Genomic DNA, 15,635 nt, shown 5'->3' with positions numbered 1-15,635 from the left:
TTTTTATTTTACTTGTACACGTAATTCCTTTTCTGTTTGTACGCCGTCGTGTTTGCATATGTATGGATGGGTGTGATTTACTTGTATATTTATGTGTATGTGTGTGTGTGTATGCGTGTGTGTGTATTTGTGTGTGCGCGTGTGTGCTAGCTTCAGTGTGCTTCGGGGGGGGGGTTAGCATGTGTGGTTGTGTGTGTGTGTATTCGTGTGTGTGTGTATTCTCCGTTTCTCCTTCTTTTAGTCGTGGCTGGTCAGCTATTCTGGATGCTAGTGGTGTCCAGACGTAATATGCGCAAAGAAATATGGAGGACAGTGTCGTGGAAAAAAAAAAAGAAGAAAGAAAAGTTGACGTGTAGAAAGTGACCTACAGACGTACTATTTTTTAATTTTTTTTCGCCTTTCTATTGATGTTAGATTAACTGATACTGCTGATCAGCAGTTAAAGCTAATTTTAAAAATGAAGATGTCGACGAAAACTAGTTTTCCTAGGAAGCAGACGTCGTTTGTATTTATTTAGATCCAACACAGTTTTGCCGATCAAAAATATAGCAAACAATGGTCAATGTGTAACAATCTTGCTTTTTATCTGGAGTAACGTATTTTAATCTGAGATGGTCGAAAATACTTTGATTGATATTTCTAGCAAATGACGGTACGATATAATGGTTCTTTCGTTCATTCAAATAAATGACCATTGTTTGCGTTTACTTAAGCCAAAGTTTGCTGAGTTACAGAAAATATTACTGTTTTGTACAAAATAATTTAAAAGTATTTGCTGTAATCATTTTCGTTGCATAAAACATCGTTCTATAACATGTACATACATGCATACATACAGACATACAGAGAGACAGACTGACACATTTACAAGCATATTTTACATACGTACATATATCCATATATACGCATGCATACGTACACAAACATACATACATACAAATTTACGTACATAATTACATACACAAAATACATACATACACATACATACATGTATACATGCGCACACAAACATACATATATATACATACATTCATTCATACATACGTACATGCATGCATACATACGTACATATATCCATATACACACATACGTATACATACGTACAAACATAAATACATATATACGCACACATACCAGCATATATATATACATATATACACAGACATTCGAATACTTACATACACACATACACAGATACATACAAACACCCGTACATACATATACACACAAATGTACGTACAGAATTAAACAAATAAAAGAGCGTACCCTCATAGAGGTCAGCTCTTCTACTGATTTCAATAGTGCTTTGAAAATCTAACAGAAGGAGGTTAACTACGGAAGATTGCTTCAAAACCTCCAGCTTCTATACCCAGATAATACATTTACATTTATACCAATAATAATTGGTAAATTTGACTTAGCGTGTAAATGCCTTAGTAATAATCTGGACAACTAGGTTTTCCAGAAAATGAAATCCACCATATTAATCCCATATCCGAAACACAACCTGTAAATGGAACGGTTAAAATATGCAAGACTCTTTTCAAGTTTAAAATGTGACATTGTTTTTGTTATCTTTATGACAACGATTAAATATAAACTGGAGAGCGCCTTCTTTCATAGAGGAATAATTTAAATAATGAAAAAGAGAAGTGAAAAAAAGGCGAACACTATGCTGAACTGAGAAATCTGCATTTACGCTATCCAGATTACAATTTCAGGTTTATACCTGCAACTATTGGGGCCCTGGGATATGTAAGACACTGACTAAATACCAGTCTTGAGAAATTTTGCTTCTTAAATCCAGAAAGGAGAAAGCTAATTCGAAGACTACATATCCAATCCATCACTGTAACTGTAAAAATCTGTAAAACTTGCCAGAAGTTTATTATTTAAATGTATATGAGTATGTCTAGATATGTAACTATATGCATGAGAATACATACCTAAAAGATACATACATACATACATACATACATACATACATACATACATACATACATATAAACAAAACAAAAATACCTTGCTGTTGATGTTGAAATTCCAATGAAGGAACTTTGGATCTAGGTTAATAACCGGTTCTTTTTCTATTGGTAAGAAATCTTGAAATAAAACTGAATAATGATATACATACAAATACACATACATAATACATACAAACATACTCTGTTGATGTTAAGATTCCAATAAAGGATCCTTGGATCTAGGTTAGAAACCGGCTCTTTCGCTGTTGGCAAGAAATCTTGAAATAAAACTGAATAATGATATATATACATACAACAAAAAATGCATTTCAGTATCACCTTCGATTTCTTATTATCTGGCGTCTACGTGAGTTACATGCGACGAACAAATGACGGTTCCCAGTAAATTAAAAATTGAAATCTCTTATTGATGAGCCTTACATCAATAACTGACACATTGACAATTTCAATAATTTAAAAGAATTTCAAAACAATTTACTAATAAGTTTGTCGTATGAAATCGTTTCACCAAACAGAATTAGATTCGCAGAACTTATATCCCAGTCTTTCAGATTAAACAATTCCCATCAGTGAAGAACGGAATCTACAATAAAATCATATTGTTAAGTGCACAAGCAAATGTCATGATGAATATAAGACATCTATCACCAATTCTTTACTCAGAAAGACATATTCGATATCCTGTAGCACTTCAATTTATGAGAAACAAGTAAATACATTTTAATATTGCCCCGCCTCTGCACTTTCCTAGAAGCAATACGAAATATCCTATTAAAAATACATAAGCTGAAGAAATGTACCATACTAGTCCATAATTTCAAGCAGATATAAATACGACGTCATTAAAGTCAACTCTGATGAATTAGCAAAACGCTTCGCAATTAACTATGGACGCATATGTGACTTCGTGGTAAGAAATTTGCTTCACAACCACATGGTCCCAGGTTCAGTCCCTCATTGTGCCATCTTGGACAAATGTTTTCAACTGTAACCGCGAGTCAACCAAAGATTACTGAGTCAGACTTGGTAGACGGTAAATGAAAGAAGACTGTCGTATATATATGTGCTGGTGTTTGTGTGTGTATGTGTGTGTGAGTGCGTATGTGAGTGTGCGCGTGTGTGCTTGTGTGTGTGTCTGTGTGAGAGCGTATGTGAGTGTATGCGTGTGTATTTGTGTGTGCTTGTGTGTATATCCGTATGTGTCTTTGTGTCTGTGTTAGTACTCCACAACCGGTGTTGGTGTATTTATGTCCTCGTAACATAGCGTTTCGGCAAAACGGCCCAAAGAAAAAGTACCTAGCTTTAAAATAATAGCACTGGCGTCCTTACAATCGAATGAGAATTCTTGAAGGCGCCACAGTCTAATGAGCGAAACCTGTTTACAGCATTGGACTGCGGCCATGATGGGGCACTGCATTGAAGGATTATTTCTATATTGACTTTTCAAGTCGAACTAACCGATCTCAATGCTTGTGTTATATATGTTAAGTCTGGAACTTATTCTATCGGTTTGTTTGCTAAATAGCTGAGATACGAGGACCTTAACAAACCAATACGACCTCTCTATTCTTGGCATAACGTTCAGTCCCACAATGTGATATGTTGGGCAAGTGTTACTACTATAGCCTCGGGCGGACGAAAATGTTGTGAGCGGAATATATATTGTGTGTGTGTGTATGTGTGTGTGTCTGTGTGTGTGTATGTGTGTGTGTCTGTGTGTGTGTATGTGTGTATGGCAAATGAAAAACGGAAGATCGAATATACCTGGTAGGTTACTGGCTTTACCAGTAAGTTAATAGGTATAAGCCATTCGTTTTATTATCCATTATATATATATATATATATATATATGGCGGTGCCCCAGCATGGCCACAGCTCATAGTGGAACTGGAATCAATCAATCAATCAATCATATATATATATATATATATATATATATATATATATGAAAATAGTAATGCAATACGAGAGTATTGCTTTCCAGTAAAGGATAGCCCGTGAGGGTAATTATACATAAAAGTAAATAAATGGCACAACGAAGTACCGAAATTTACTGGAAAATAGCGAACGTAATAAATACGACGCTAATGTATAGCATCACTGCGTATGTACTAGTAAAAATGCGTGTGTGCAACAAACATGAAAAAAATTGTCTTACATATATATATATATATATATATATATATATATATATATATATATATATATATATATATATATATATATATATACATACATATATAATATAATATACATTTTTGTATATGGTATAATTTAATTATATTCTTGAATTGCTACATGGTTCTTCTCTAATTTATATACATATATCATATATTGTGAAATTTGAGTTAGTATTACTAAATTGAATTTAGTAATACTAATACCTCCTCTAAGTTTGAAATCATATTCCCTATTATAATAATAATAATAATAATTATTATTATTATTATTATTATTATTATTATTATTATTATTATTATTATTATTATTACATATCAATGTATATACATATATATATATTAATGATAATATGACAACAAAAGAATGAATTAGAGCTCGATATTATGTAAATAGAATAAGTTAACTATCAATATAATATAGGACAATCAGTTAGTTGTCATAATAAAACTCAGAGTCTTAAATGTCGGGGCTGAAGCTTGCTCCGGCTTGAGATGACAACTAGCTGCTTGCCCTATATTATTTATATATATGTATGAGTGTGTGTGTGTGTGCATGTGTGTGTGTGTGCGTTTGTGTGTGTGTGTATGTATGTGTGTGAATATGTGTATGTATATATGACCATATGAGGAATATTTTTCAGTACAATCTGCGCACTTCTTAAATCGGTGTTGCAGTGCTCTGATCCCATCGGTCAAAAATGTCAACAGCCCATATAATATCATCAGCCCCTAAAATACGCGTTCTCAACTAAGTATTTTCCCATGCTAAAGAACATATGATAACCAGGTGGGGCCGAATCAGGAGGATACGGGTGGTGGTGGTCAACGAGTTGAAACCCACAGTCATACACAGCAGCCATTGAAACGAAGGACTTGTGTACTGGAGCAATAATTCTAATAAAGCAACTCAGATAAACAGATAGACAAATAGATAGAGACAGACAGACAGACAGACAGACAGACAGACAGACAGACAGACAGACAGATAGATAGATAGATAGATAGATAGATAGATAGATAGATAGATAGATAAGTTTCTTTATTGGCCACACAGGGCTGCACACAGATGGGACAAGTTACAAGGTAGAGCTTTTCTTTTGGAGATAGATAGATAGATAGATAGATAGATAGATATGATGGACTACTTTCAGTCTCTCCCATACAAAAGGCATTCACAACGCTTTGATCGACACGGCAGTAAAGCAGATGGTACTTACTCAACATGCTACTCTGTAGCTCTGAATCTGAAACCAAGCGAATATAAGGCGAAATTTTCAACCAAACAACCATGTCTATAAAACATATAGAAACTTCTTTCGGTTTCTGTCTACCAAATCCACTCAAAAGGCCTATCTTAATTTTTCGGTGACAATGTCTTGAAGAAAACGCTGTCCAGGTAGCTTTAATCTGATTTTCCACTAGAGAACCACTTATTTATAGTTATTTTCTCTAGTATACCGTACAGCATCATGGTTTTCAGTTAATCTATTTAGTGTTAATTGGAATAAGTAACCTACATTTGAAATTTTTGTAGAATGTGATTAAAATTAATTTAAAATGTAATGAATTTTTTTCTAACTTGGTACAGCGCGAACCATGTCTGTATGATACTTGCGATGGCTTCTGTGTGTAGAATGTAAATAAGAAAGCTCACATTTAATTCCTCAATATACACCTCAAGCGAATGTACTTATGGAAAAAAAATGGCGCATGCTGTGATGCAAAGACTGCCCTGAGGTTTAACCACGAATATATATTTACGAATACAGTGAACTAGAAATATTTGTTTAAAAAATATATGAATTGTTCTCAATTATGTGTATATATGTGTGTATGCCTATGTAAATATACGTACACATGAATACATACATACACGTATATGTGCGTGTGTCTGTTTGTGTGTCTACGTGTGTGTGTGTGTGTGTGTGTGTATTTGTTTGTATGTGAGTGTAGGAATGCAAAACAAATTATGTATATATATATAAACAAATATAGGCACAGGTGTGATGGGTGGTAAGAAACTTCCTTCCCAACCACATGGTTCTGGGTTCAGTCCCATTGCGTGGCACCTTGTATGTGTTATACTATAGCCTCGGGCTTATCAAAGCCTTGTATATGTATTTGATAGACGGAAACTGAGAGAAGCCTGTCATGTATATATGTGTATATATATATATATATATATACATGCAACATGGATTTTTGTCAGTGAACAGGTCGCGGATTTTAGCGACGAAAATATTTTGACAAATTAAACTTAAATGTTGAAGTGAATCGTACGGCTTTTGTGTGTTTCTTAAATGGCTTACAAACACCTTCCTCGCTGCAATTGTTTTCGTTCCAGCACACGGTCTCAGATCAAATCACTTGCTATGCGAGTACTTCTCCGTAATATATATATATATATATATATATATATATATATATATATATATATATATACACACGGCAGGCTTCTTAAAAGTGTATTAGAATAAAAAGTCGAAGTAATTAAGTCACTTAGTCCTTACAGGGAATTGGAACTGACGAGGTTGAATTTACAGCCATTTATATAATAAATATTTTTATTTATTTATTTACTTATTTACTTATTTTTAATTTTGGGATATTTGGGCTGGTCTGAGCATGACCTCTTTAATAAGAAACCATGCAATATTGCATCGAGGTTTTCTAAAGAAGTCTCACCTCGGTATGTGATTTCCTGATTTGTTGAAATTGGTTGTAATATTTGGTGAATTGTTGTGAAAAAGTTGTTGATAAAAAGGTTCGCGCGTGCTGCTTTGCTGTTCTTTTTTCCGATTTTTGGTGAAAGAAGAGACGTAGTCCCTCCGCTATGGAGAGCTACGTGAAGGTCGCTGCGGCGAAAAGTGTCGCGTCACTGGTTACAAAAAATGTTATTATTAATAAGAAAGAGGTTCTGAGGTGTGAACAGTACTTGAAAAGGGAGGGAGACAGCATTAAGCTGATCCTTCCGACAGAGTCAACAGAGGAAACGATTGTATATAGAACACGGGCGGTGGAGATAGAGAAAATTGAATGGATAACAGAGGAAGAAATTGAAGAGTGCCTAGGAGAAGTTATGAAAAAGCAACTTATGTTGGCAGAGGGTAGAAATTCGATACGGTGGATGTGAGGTTTGCCATAAAGGAAGAGGCGGCCTCGCACTCCACCACCATTCTAAGAACGGAAAAGATTGCATTGTTGCCCACCTACAGAGGAAGACGAAGCGTCAGAGTTAGGATTTCGAGAGTGCCACCAGAAATAAAAGCAGAATGGTTGGTTGCAGCGGTACTGGCGTCTGCAGAGGACGAACTCGAACTGGGACCAGTTGGTGAAACAAATACGTTGAACTGGTGGGGATTTGGAGTTGAAATATGGCTTGTCGCCACAATCGAAGACATCGAGAGAATCCCCTTCCAGATCGAGGTCGAGAACGAAATGACGCTAAATGTTGTAGTGGAGGGAAGGAGACCTAACTGCTATCTATACGAAGTACGAGGACACATAAGGAACGAGTGTACCTTATATGAATTCACACAAAGCGAAGAGACAGTAGAAAAGGAACAAAAGAAAGAGCAAAAGAAAGAAAAGATGCAGGAGAAAGTACAAACAGATGCAGAAAAATTAGACAAGGTCTGTACCCAGAAAGACAAAAACAACCGGGAAAGTGAAAGGAAAGAATCAAAGGAGGAGAGCGAGGGAGTTATTATCCCCAAAAGAAGAAAGAGATCGAAGACAAAAGGTGGTATTCCACCATGGCCGAACTCAAAATGACTGAAACCAATTAAAGAATAAGAGAATATTATATACATCAGGGTCGCAGTATTCTTATGAGCTAATATAAGATTATATCGCTCATGTGTGTTGTGTATGTGTGTGTGTGTATACATAAATGAAACAAGATATTTTCATAGTCGAACGGCTTCGCTTGTGCTAACCTTGACTAAGTAGTTACTGTTAAATTTACAATTTCATACTCTCTTAAAATGTTTTTATTTCATGTTAGTAGAAGTTAGGATGTCTTGTAAAATCCTTTCTCCTACCAACATGGAATTAAATTTGATTACGCGTCCCAAAATAGTTTTTGTGATTAGCTTTGAAGCTTACAACATAATTAAACACCAGGTTCTTAGTTGAAGCAGAATGATACTTGCTATTTAGAGTTTACTAGTGGTAATCAACCTTTTTTTGTCCATTGTCCCCTTTGTTCCCTATTTTATTGGGATGGATCTTCTTAACCATTCCATGTTTTAAAATATCCATAGTATTTTATATATAAATATTATTAGGAACTCGATCAACAATTTTGAAATTATTTTGTGTATTCTAGAGCTACAAACAATTTATTACATATAATCTTTAATCACAGATTCTTATATGGACCCCAATTGAGAGCCACAAGTCATAAGTATATTATCTGCCAGACGAGAGACTACGTTTAAAGATATTTATGTTCTTTATTTTTAACATTTCACTAAATGTTACAAAACTCCTCCCACAATTTTCACTACCAATTAGAGATAGTAATGATACGCTTCAATCTGTAATGGTGCCTTCATAGAGCTAATATTGTATCATTTTCTTTTTCTTTTTCTTTAGGCGACTAGCATACAGAATGCTTACCGTGCTGGGGGCAAAATTTTTTGTCGTGGTTCGTCTGTCTTTCCGTTCTGAGTTCAAATTGTGCCCAGGTCGGTTTTACCTGCCATCCCTTTGGTCCTGACCAATTTGGTACCAGTTGAACACTGGGTTATGTAATCAACCCCCTACTCCGAAAGTGCTCCCGAAATTTATGATCTTCTTCAATATCTTATTGTTTTCTTTTTTTCTTTTTGAAGGCGGTGAGCAGGCAGAACCTTTACACTATCTATCTATCCATTTGTGTTTTTGCCTGTGTTTCTGCCTATCTATCTATCTATCTATCTATCTATCTATCTATCTATCTATCTATCTATCTATCTATCTATCTATCTATCTATCCATATGTCTGTCTGTTTGCCTGTTTCTGCCTATCTATCTATCTATATCTATCTATTTATCCATCTAACTATCTATGTATCTATCCATATGTCTGTCTGTTTGCCTGTTTCTGCCTATCTCTCTATTTATCCATCTATCTGCCTATTAATTTATCAACCAATTGATATGTATCTACCTACCTATTTGTCTCTTAATCTATCTTTTCATACTATGTATGTGCCAATCTATTTATCTTTCCATAAACATCATCTGTATGTTTTAACTTTTCGTTTTGTTCAAATATTTCTTATAGTTTCATTCCTCATATTCTTCAGCCGTCTTTTCCATTGTTTTCCTCAGATAGATTCATCAATCGTCTTCGAATGTTCCTGAATATTTCATTGATTTTTGCTACTACACTATTTCTTTGTATTTTCAATTTTATTTTACTTCTAGTTTTAAATTTCCTACATATTCTTTTACTCTTTTCAGCAGTTATATATCTCTGACTTTGATGATTCTAGCTATCATCAGACATCTATTTTACCCGTAATTAAGCTTTCTTCAATACGTAGTACTACAAAACAATCTCTATGTACAATGTCACGATGTTCCTTCTCTAGATCGATGACACCAAACATTGGCAGAATTTTTACTGATTTATTTATTGTAAAGAAATATATGCAACTAACAACAGCCAAGAACGAAATTCTTCGAGGAAGAATTTTTTAATTTCTGAGGTTATGTTGGCAGATACATACTGTGGCGATGATAACGGCATCTCTACCTATACCTAACCGATATATATATATATATATATATATATATATATATATATATATATATATATCATTCGAAATGTATAGTATTAAATATCCATCACGGTTGATCTCATCGATCGGTTTCGCGTAAAGAAGACAATGGTTAACTTACAGATTGGTAAGATCAACCGTGATGGATATTTAATACTATACATTTCAAATGATATATATCCCCTCCACTGACATATATACGAGCGCATCTTTTCCCTGATTTATGGTCTCTCAGACGATTCTCTAAACGTCCTCCATATGCTGTCAGTTCCGTCTTCCCCCTTGTCATATAGTATTAAATTATACACCGTATCATCGAGGGAACTGACTTTGGCTTCATCTTTACCATAAAGTTTGAGGTCATCAATGAATAAAAAATGGTTGACTTTTTGTTTGCGGCTTTTGAATACATACCCAGCTTTTGCTTTCCTCCGTATCAATGTTAGTGGTATCATGCACAGTACAAAGGTCAGAAGGGACAGGTAGTCCCATTGGAAGAAGCTTCTTCTGATTTCTACTGTCCCTAAACTTCTTCTGTATGCTGTCAGGTCCGTCCTCCAATTCGCCATACTTTTTCCAAGCAATCGCTCAACATTCGATTTAATACCAAGTAGGTTCAGACATTCCATTATCCAAGAGTGTGAGATAATATCGTATGCCCTACGATAATCGATCCGTGACATGGTTAGGTTAGTTTTCCTCCTTTGCAGTCTTTAAGTACAATGTTGTCTACCAGGAGTTGATTCTTGGTACCTTTGCACCTGCGCTTGCAACACTTCTACTCATGTGGCAAGAATTCATTTTTTCCAGATGTCCGTACATTGACTCTGCGAGTATTCCAGTCAATAATTTCCACATAAGTGGCAAGCAGGATATCGGCCTGCGATTATCTGACGTATTCCCTTTTTCGATCTTTTTCAAGTACAGTACTGTACTACCCATTGTCAGGGGCTGACAAAGGGTAGTACATTTTATTAGGGTGTTGAGTTGTGCAGCTATTCGTGCATGACTTTAACCAAATCTTTTCATCCAGTAGCCTTGAACTCCATCTGGTCTCGAGGCCTTCCAGTTACCCAATTGTTTTGCTGATTTCCTCAATTCCGTAACTGAAATTACTAATTCTGCCTGTTTTGGACAAACTACTGTTTGTTTCAGTTTTTGCAACCATTCAACAACCTTCTTGTGCTCCTTGTCTTTGCTCCAGATGTCACTCCAAAACCTTTGACTTTCAATGTTATCTGGTATCAACTTTTCATTTCTACACTCTCCGTTTATTTCTTTGTAGAATCTATTCTGATCTACTCTGAATAAACTATTCTGTTGGTATCCCTTCATTCTTTGGTCGTATCTTACCATCTTTGATTTCTTTGCAAGGAGGCGCTGTTTCAGTTCCTCCATTACCACTTTCAGGGCCTTTCTTTCAATAGCATACTTCCTTTTCAGTGCCCTGTATTTGTGTTCTCTGTTAAGCCACCCTTTCTCTTTTCGGTCTAACTCAGAAATATCCTTCAAGAACATATCTAATTCCTTATATTATAATAATAATAATAATAATAATAATAATAATAATAATAATAATAATAATAATAATAATAATAATAAAAATAATAATAATAAAAATAATAATAATAATAATAATAATAATAATATAATTATTATTATTATTATTATTATTATTATTATTATTATTATTATTATTATTAAGGTGGTGAACTGGAAGACTCGTTAGCACGCCGGGCAGAATGCTTAGCGGCATCCGTTTTGAGTTCAAATTCCAGAGTTCGACTTTGCTTTTCATTCTTTCGGGGGTCGATGACACAAGTACCATTTGAACACTAGGATTGATGAATTTTATTTACACTACACCGAAATTACTGGCCTTGTATCAAAATTTCAAACCATTACTATTATTATTTGTTGTTGCGGTGATGATGGTTGTGGCGCCAGTTTTTTTTTTAGTAAACCATTGTTAGAATTCGCTATCTTAATATGACCACTGTGTTATTGTTCTAACGATTATGATACTTGTTGGAGAGAAATGCGATTTCCATTGACTACAACGACACCAGTCGCGAAAGAAATACTTTCTTTATAATTTTTAGTGTTACATAGAACGGTCTCTAATATAGCTGACATGTTTTTTCCCCATTATAATGTTCTTCAACAGTCATGGACAAAAGATATTTTTGAACTTTTTTTCGAATTTGAATAATAATAAATATATGGTAGCAGCTTAGTATTATATCAGTCCGGCTAAAAATCCAAAAATAGTAGCAAATTCATATTAATTGGTCCTAATTCTTGACATTCATCACTCCATGAATCAATAAAATTCCATGAAATATAAAATTCGTAGCGTGGGTTATAGCAATCAATGAAAAGACTTCGTATCGATAAATTTTCTAAAAATTAATATATAGGCGATAAAATCATTTCTAGTTTAGAAAATATATCTCGTATTTCGTACCTTGATTATTTTTTTCTTTTTTGCTTCAGTGTTCAGGTTTCTTTAGGATCGTGTTTTTGTCAGAATTACAAAAATGACTGATAGTGCTTTCTATATGAGTATCAGACATGCTGCCTGTAAGGTAATAATTCCGAATGACAATCTCTTCACAAAATAAATTTTCATTTTATCATAATACTCCTACGTGATGTCGAAAAAGCAAAATTATTTTGGCGGTATTTATGTCCTAAGTTCCTATTACGTTCTAAGATCAAATTCCGCCGACGTCGGCTTCACCTTTCATTCCTTCGGATCCGATAAGATAAATATCAGTTGTGTATTGGGTCGATGTAATCAACTGCCCCATTCCCGCAAAATTGCTGTCATTTATCCGAAACTAGACATAATTATCATACTACTATATACGACAGTGAATTTTTATGCTCTAGGCATAAGGTGCGAACTTTTGGGGGAGGGGCCAGTCGATTACATCAACCCCAGTACGCAACTGGTACTTAATTTATCGACCTCTAAATGATGAAAGGCAAAGTCGACCTCGGCGGAATTTGAACTCAGAACGTAGCGACGGGCGAAATACCGCAAAACATTTCGTCCAGCGTGATAACCACTCTGCCAACTCGCCGCCTTAATGTACGACAGTGAGCTTGTACAATCGTCAAACTGCCGGAAAAATTCTTTGCGTTTTTTCTTCCAATTCTTTTCGTTGTGAGATCAAATCCCGCCGAGATCATCTATATATATATATATATATATATATATATATACATATACACATACTTTTTCTTCCAAGCTCAATAAACAAAAGAATTAGTTTTGTGGTTGATGAAATCGGCTAAACTCCCTGCTGTCATTATTGCTGGTCTTATGTTGAACAACTATTATAGCATTTACTGATTTGGTGAATTGGCGGAGCCGAGAGGGCAATTGAGAAAATAACTGACAGTCTTTCTCGTATCTAGTAACTTTTTTTTTAACAAATCGCGCCGAGGTCAACTTAGTCCTTCGTGTCATTGGGTCCATTAAATCAAGTACCAGTCAAGCGCTGAGTGCTACTATATCAGCTAAGGCGTATCTGTAAAAGTACTAAGCTTTTACCGAATTTAGAAGCCATATATATGAAATCATAAATTTACTTACTGACCTACAAACAGGAAATGTTTGTAAGTCAATAAACGAACAATTGTGCGATAATTCGACTTGCTAGAAATATCTCTCTCAAATATTGCAGATATATTTCTCTCAAATCATGCCTTGTGGTAAAATGATGAACATTAGATAAATCTGAAAAATCTTCGGGGGCGAGAACGGAACTTTTAGTTAGGAGTATTTCCCTTCGAACATACCGGATTTTGGACGGAAGTATAGTAACAACAACAATAACAGCTGTCCTTTTATTAATTAGATCCATGAACTACACGTGTACTTCTAAAGTGCAATTTTTTAACGATTCTCCTTGATGCACTTTTGATGGTGAAATCTCCGGATAGACAATACGCTTCGGCAAAAGAAAATAATTATCTCATCATCGTTATATATTTCTGTTGCTCTTGTTTTATATATTCCCATTTTTGAACATAGTTCAATAGTATCGACATCAGACATTCTTCCTTGAACTATTTTATCGTAAACTAGCAGTATCACCCGGCGTTGCTCGGATTTGTAAGGGAAATAACTATATAAGCATTTTTAGAGAGTTACTTCCCTTATAGATGCCAATTCGGACTTTCTTAGCCATTTCTGTTTTGGTGTCTTCAAGCCATGAAGTCGTTGTTCTAAAAGAACGCTGGTCTCCTTGACAATGCTTTACGACGTTGATTTCCTTACACTCCCTTCCCCACAGCTTCACGAGGGAAGAAGGGGGAGAAGCAAACAGGTGCAGGTGTGACCATGGACGCCAACTCCGCCGCCATCGACACACGAAAAATTATGCATTAAAATGGAATAAAAAATGATGTTAAATTATTTTTAAAATCGTAGACTCATCGTAGACGCGCGCTAATACTCAGACGGGCTCGATATGAATCACGACTATAAGATACCCGAATTTGCTTAAACTGCACCGCAAAATGTGGGAGTAGTTAGGAATCTAAATCGAAGGGGACAGACACTCACACAACTACAGTTTTATATATATAGATTTCACACCATTTCATCATCTATCTAAGCATCACTCTTTATATATAGTGAGGTAGCGATGCAGACAAACATAATTCGGCTTGACACCTATATACAGACACACATACACTTATAATATATATATATATATATATATATATCATCATCATCATCATCATGGCTTCGCGAACGAACGAAGATGAGGAAGGCTGTCCACGTCGCGTGCATGCACGCTCATGACTGATAAGTCCAACATGGGTAAGGCAGGTCTGTGGACATTATATATAGATAGATAGATATAAATACATACATATAATAATAATAATAATGATGTTCGTCCTTCGGGTTCGAAGATGACCATTGACATCATTTGGTGGAATTGCTGCTATGAGACCGGATGTGGCTGGTGAGTTTGTTTCGACCGCTTGGAAAGGATCCCCGCCAGCCGCGGTTTGCTGACCAGGGTGAGGTGAGGCAGGTTATGTTTAGGGCAACCTTTTCTAGCCCCGTCCTCATGCTGCGGAACCGAGCAGAGCGATCCTGAAGAGGGCTGCTCGGTCACTCAGGAGGCTGCCGGACTCCACTGCTACCTCAGTTCAGTGAGGGGGGACCACATGTCCTGAGCCGCCTGTGCGTGGGTTCACGACTGCAGCTCCCAGTGTATCCCCACCTGCTACTTCGCCGTTTCCCCATCGCCACAGGACTTTGTGATGTTGGTGTCATGATGTCATGACGTGCGCGTGACTTGGATTATAGTGAGGGTGACTTGCGCAGGATCAGCCTCACCCTCTCGTCCGGGTGCGCCGGATCCAGTGGCAAGACAAAGTCAAGACGGCTGGGGGTAGACCAGGACGCAGGAGCTGTCGGAAGGTGGCACGCATGGCGCAATCCAACCGCCTTAGGGGATCCACTCCGGATTTATGTAGGTTTTTGGATGGCCATTGACTCATGAGAGAGTTCCTCTGCCCTTTGACAGGTTTTGTTTTTAGTCCTGCTGGGTGTCCAAATCACCCTCCTCACCAAGAAATCTTGGTGGGGTTGCCAGTTTAGTCGCCAACGACCCGACCATATAACAGGTTGTACTGGGTTACATGTTACCAGTAGCTCCAAGCGGAGA

This window comes from Octopus sinensis, linkage group LG6 (assembly GCF_006345805.1).
Source record: "Octopus sinensis linkage group LG6, ASM634580v1, whole genome shotgun sequence".
NCBI lineage: Eukaryota > Metazoa > Mollusca > Cephalopoda > Octopoda > Octopodidae > Octopus > Octopus sinensis.
This window is presented reverse-complemented; position numbering follows the sequence as displayed.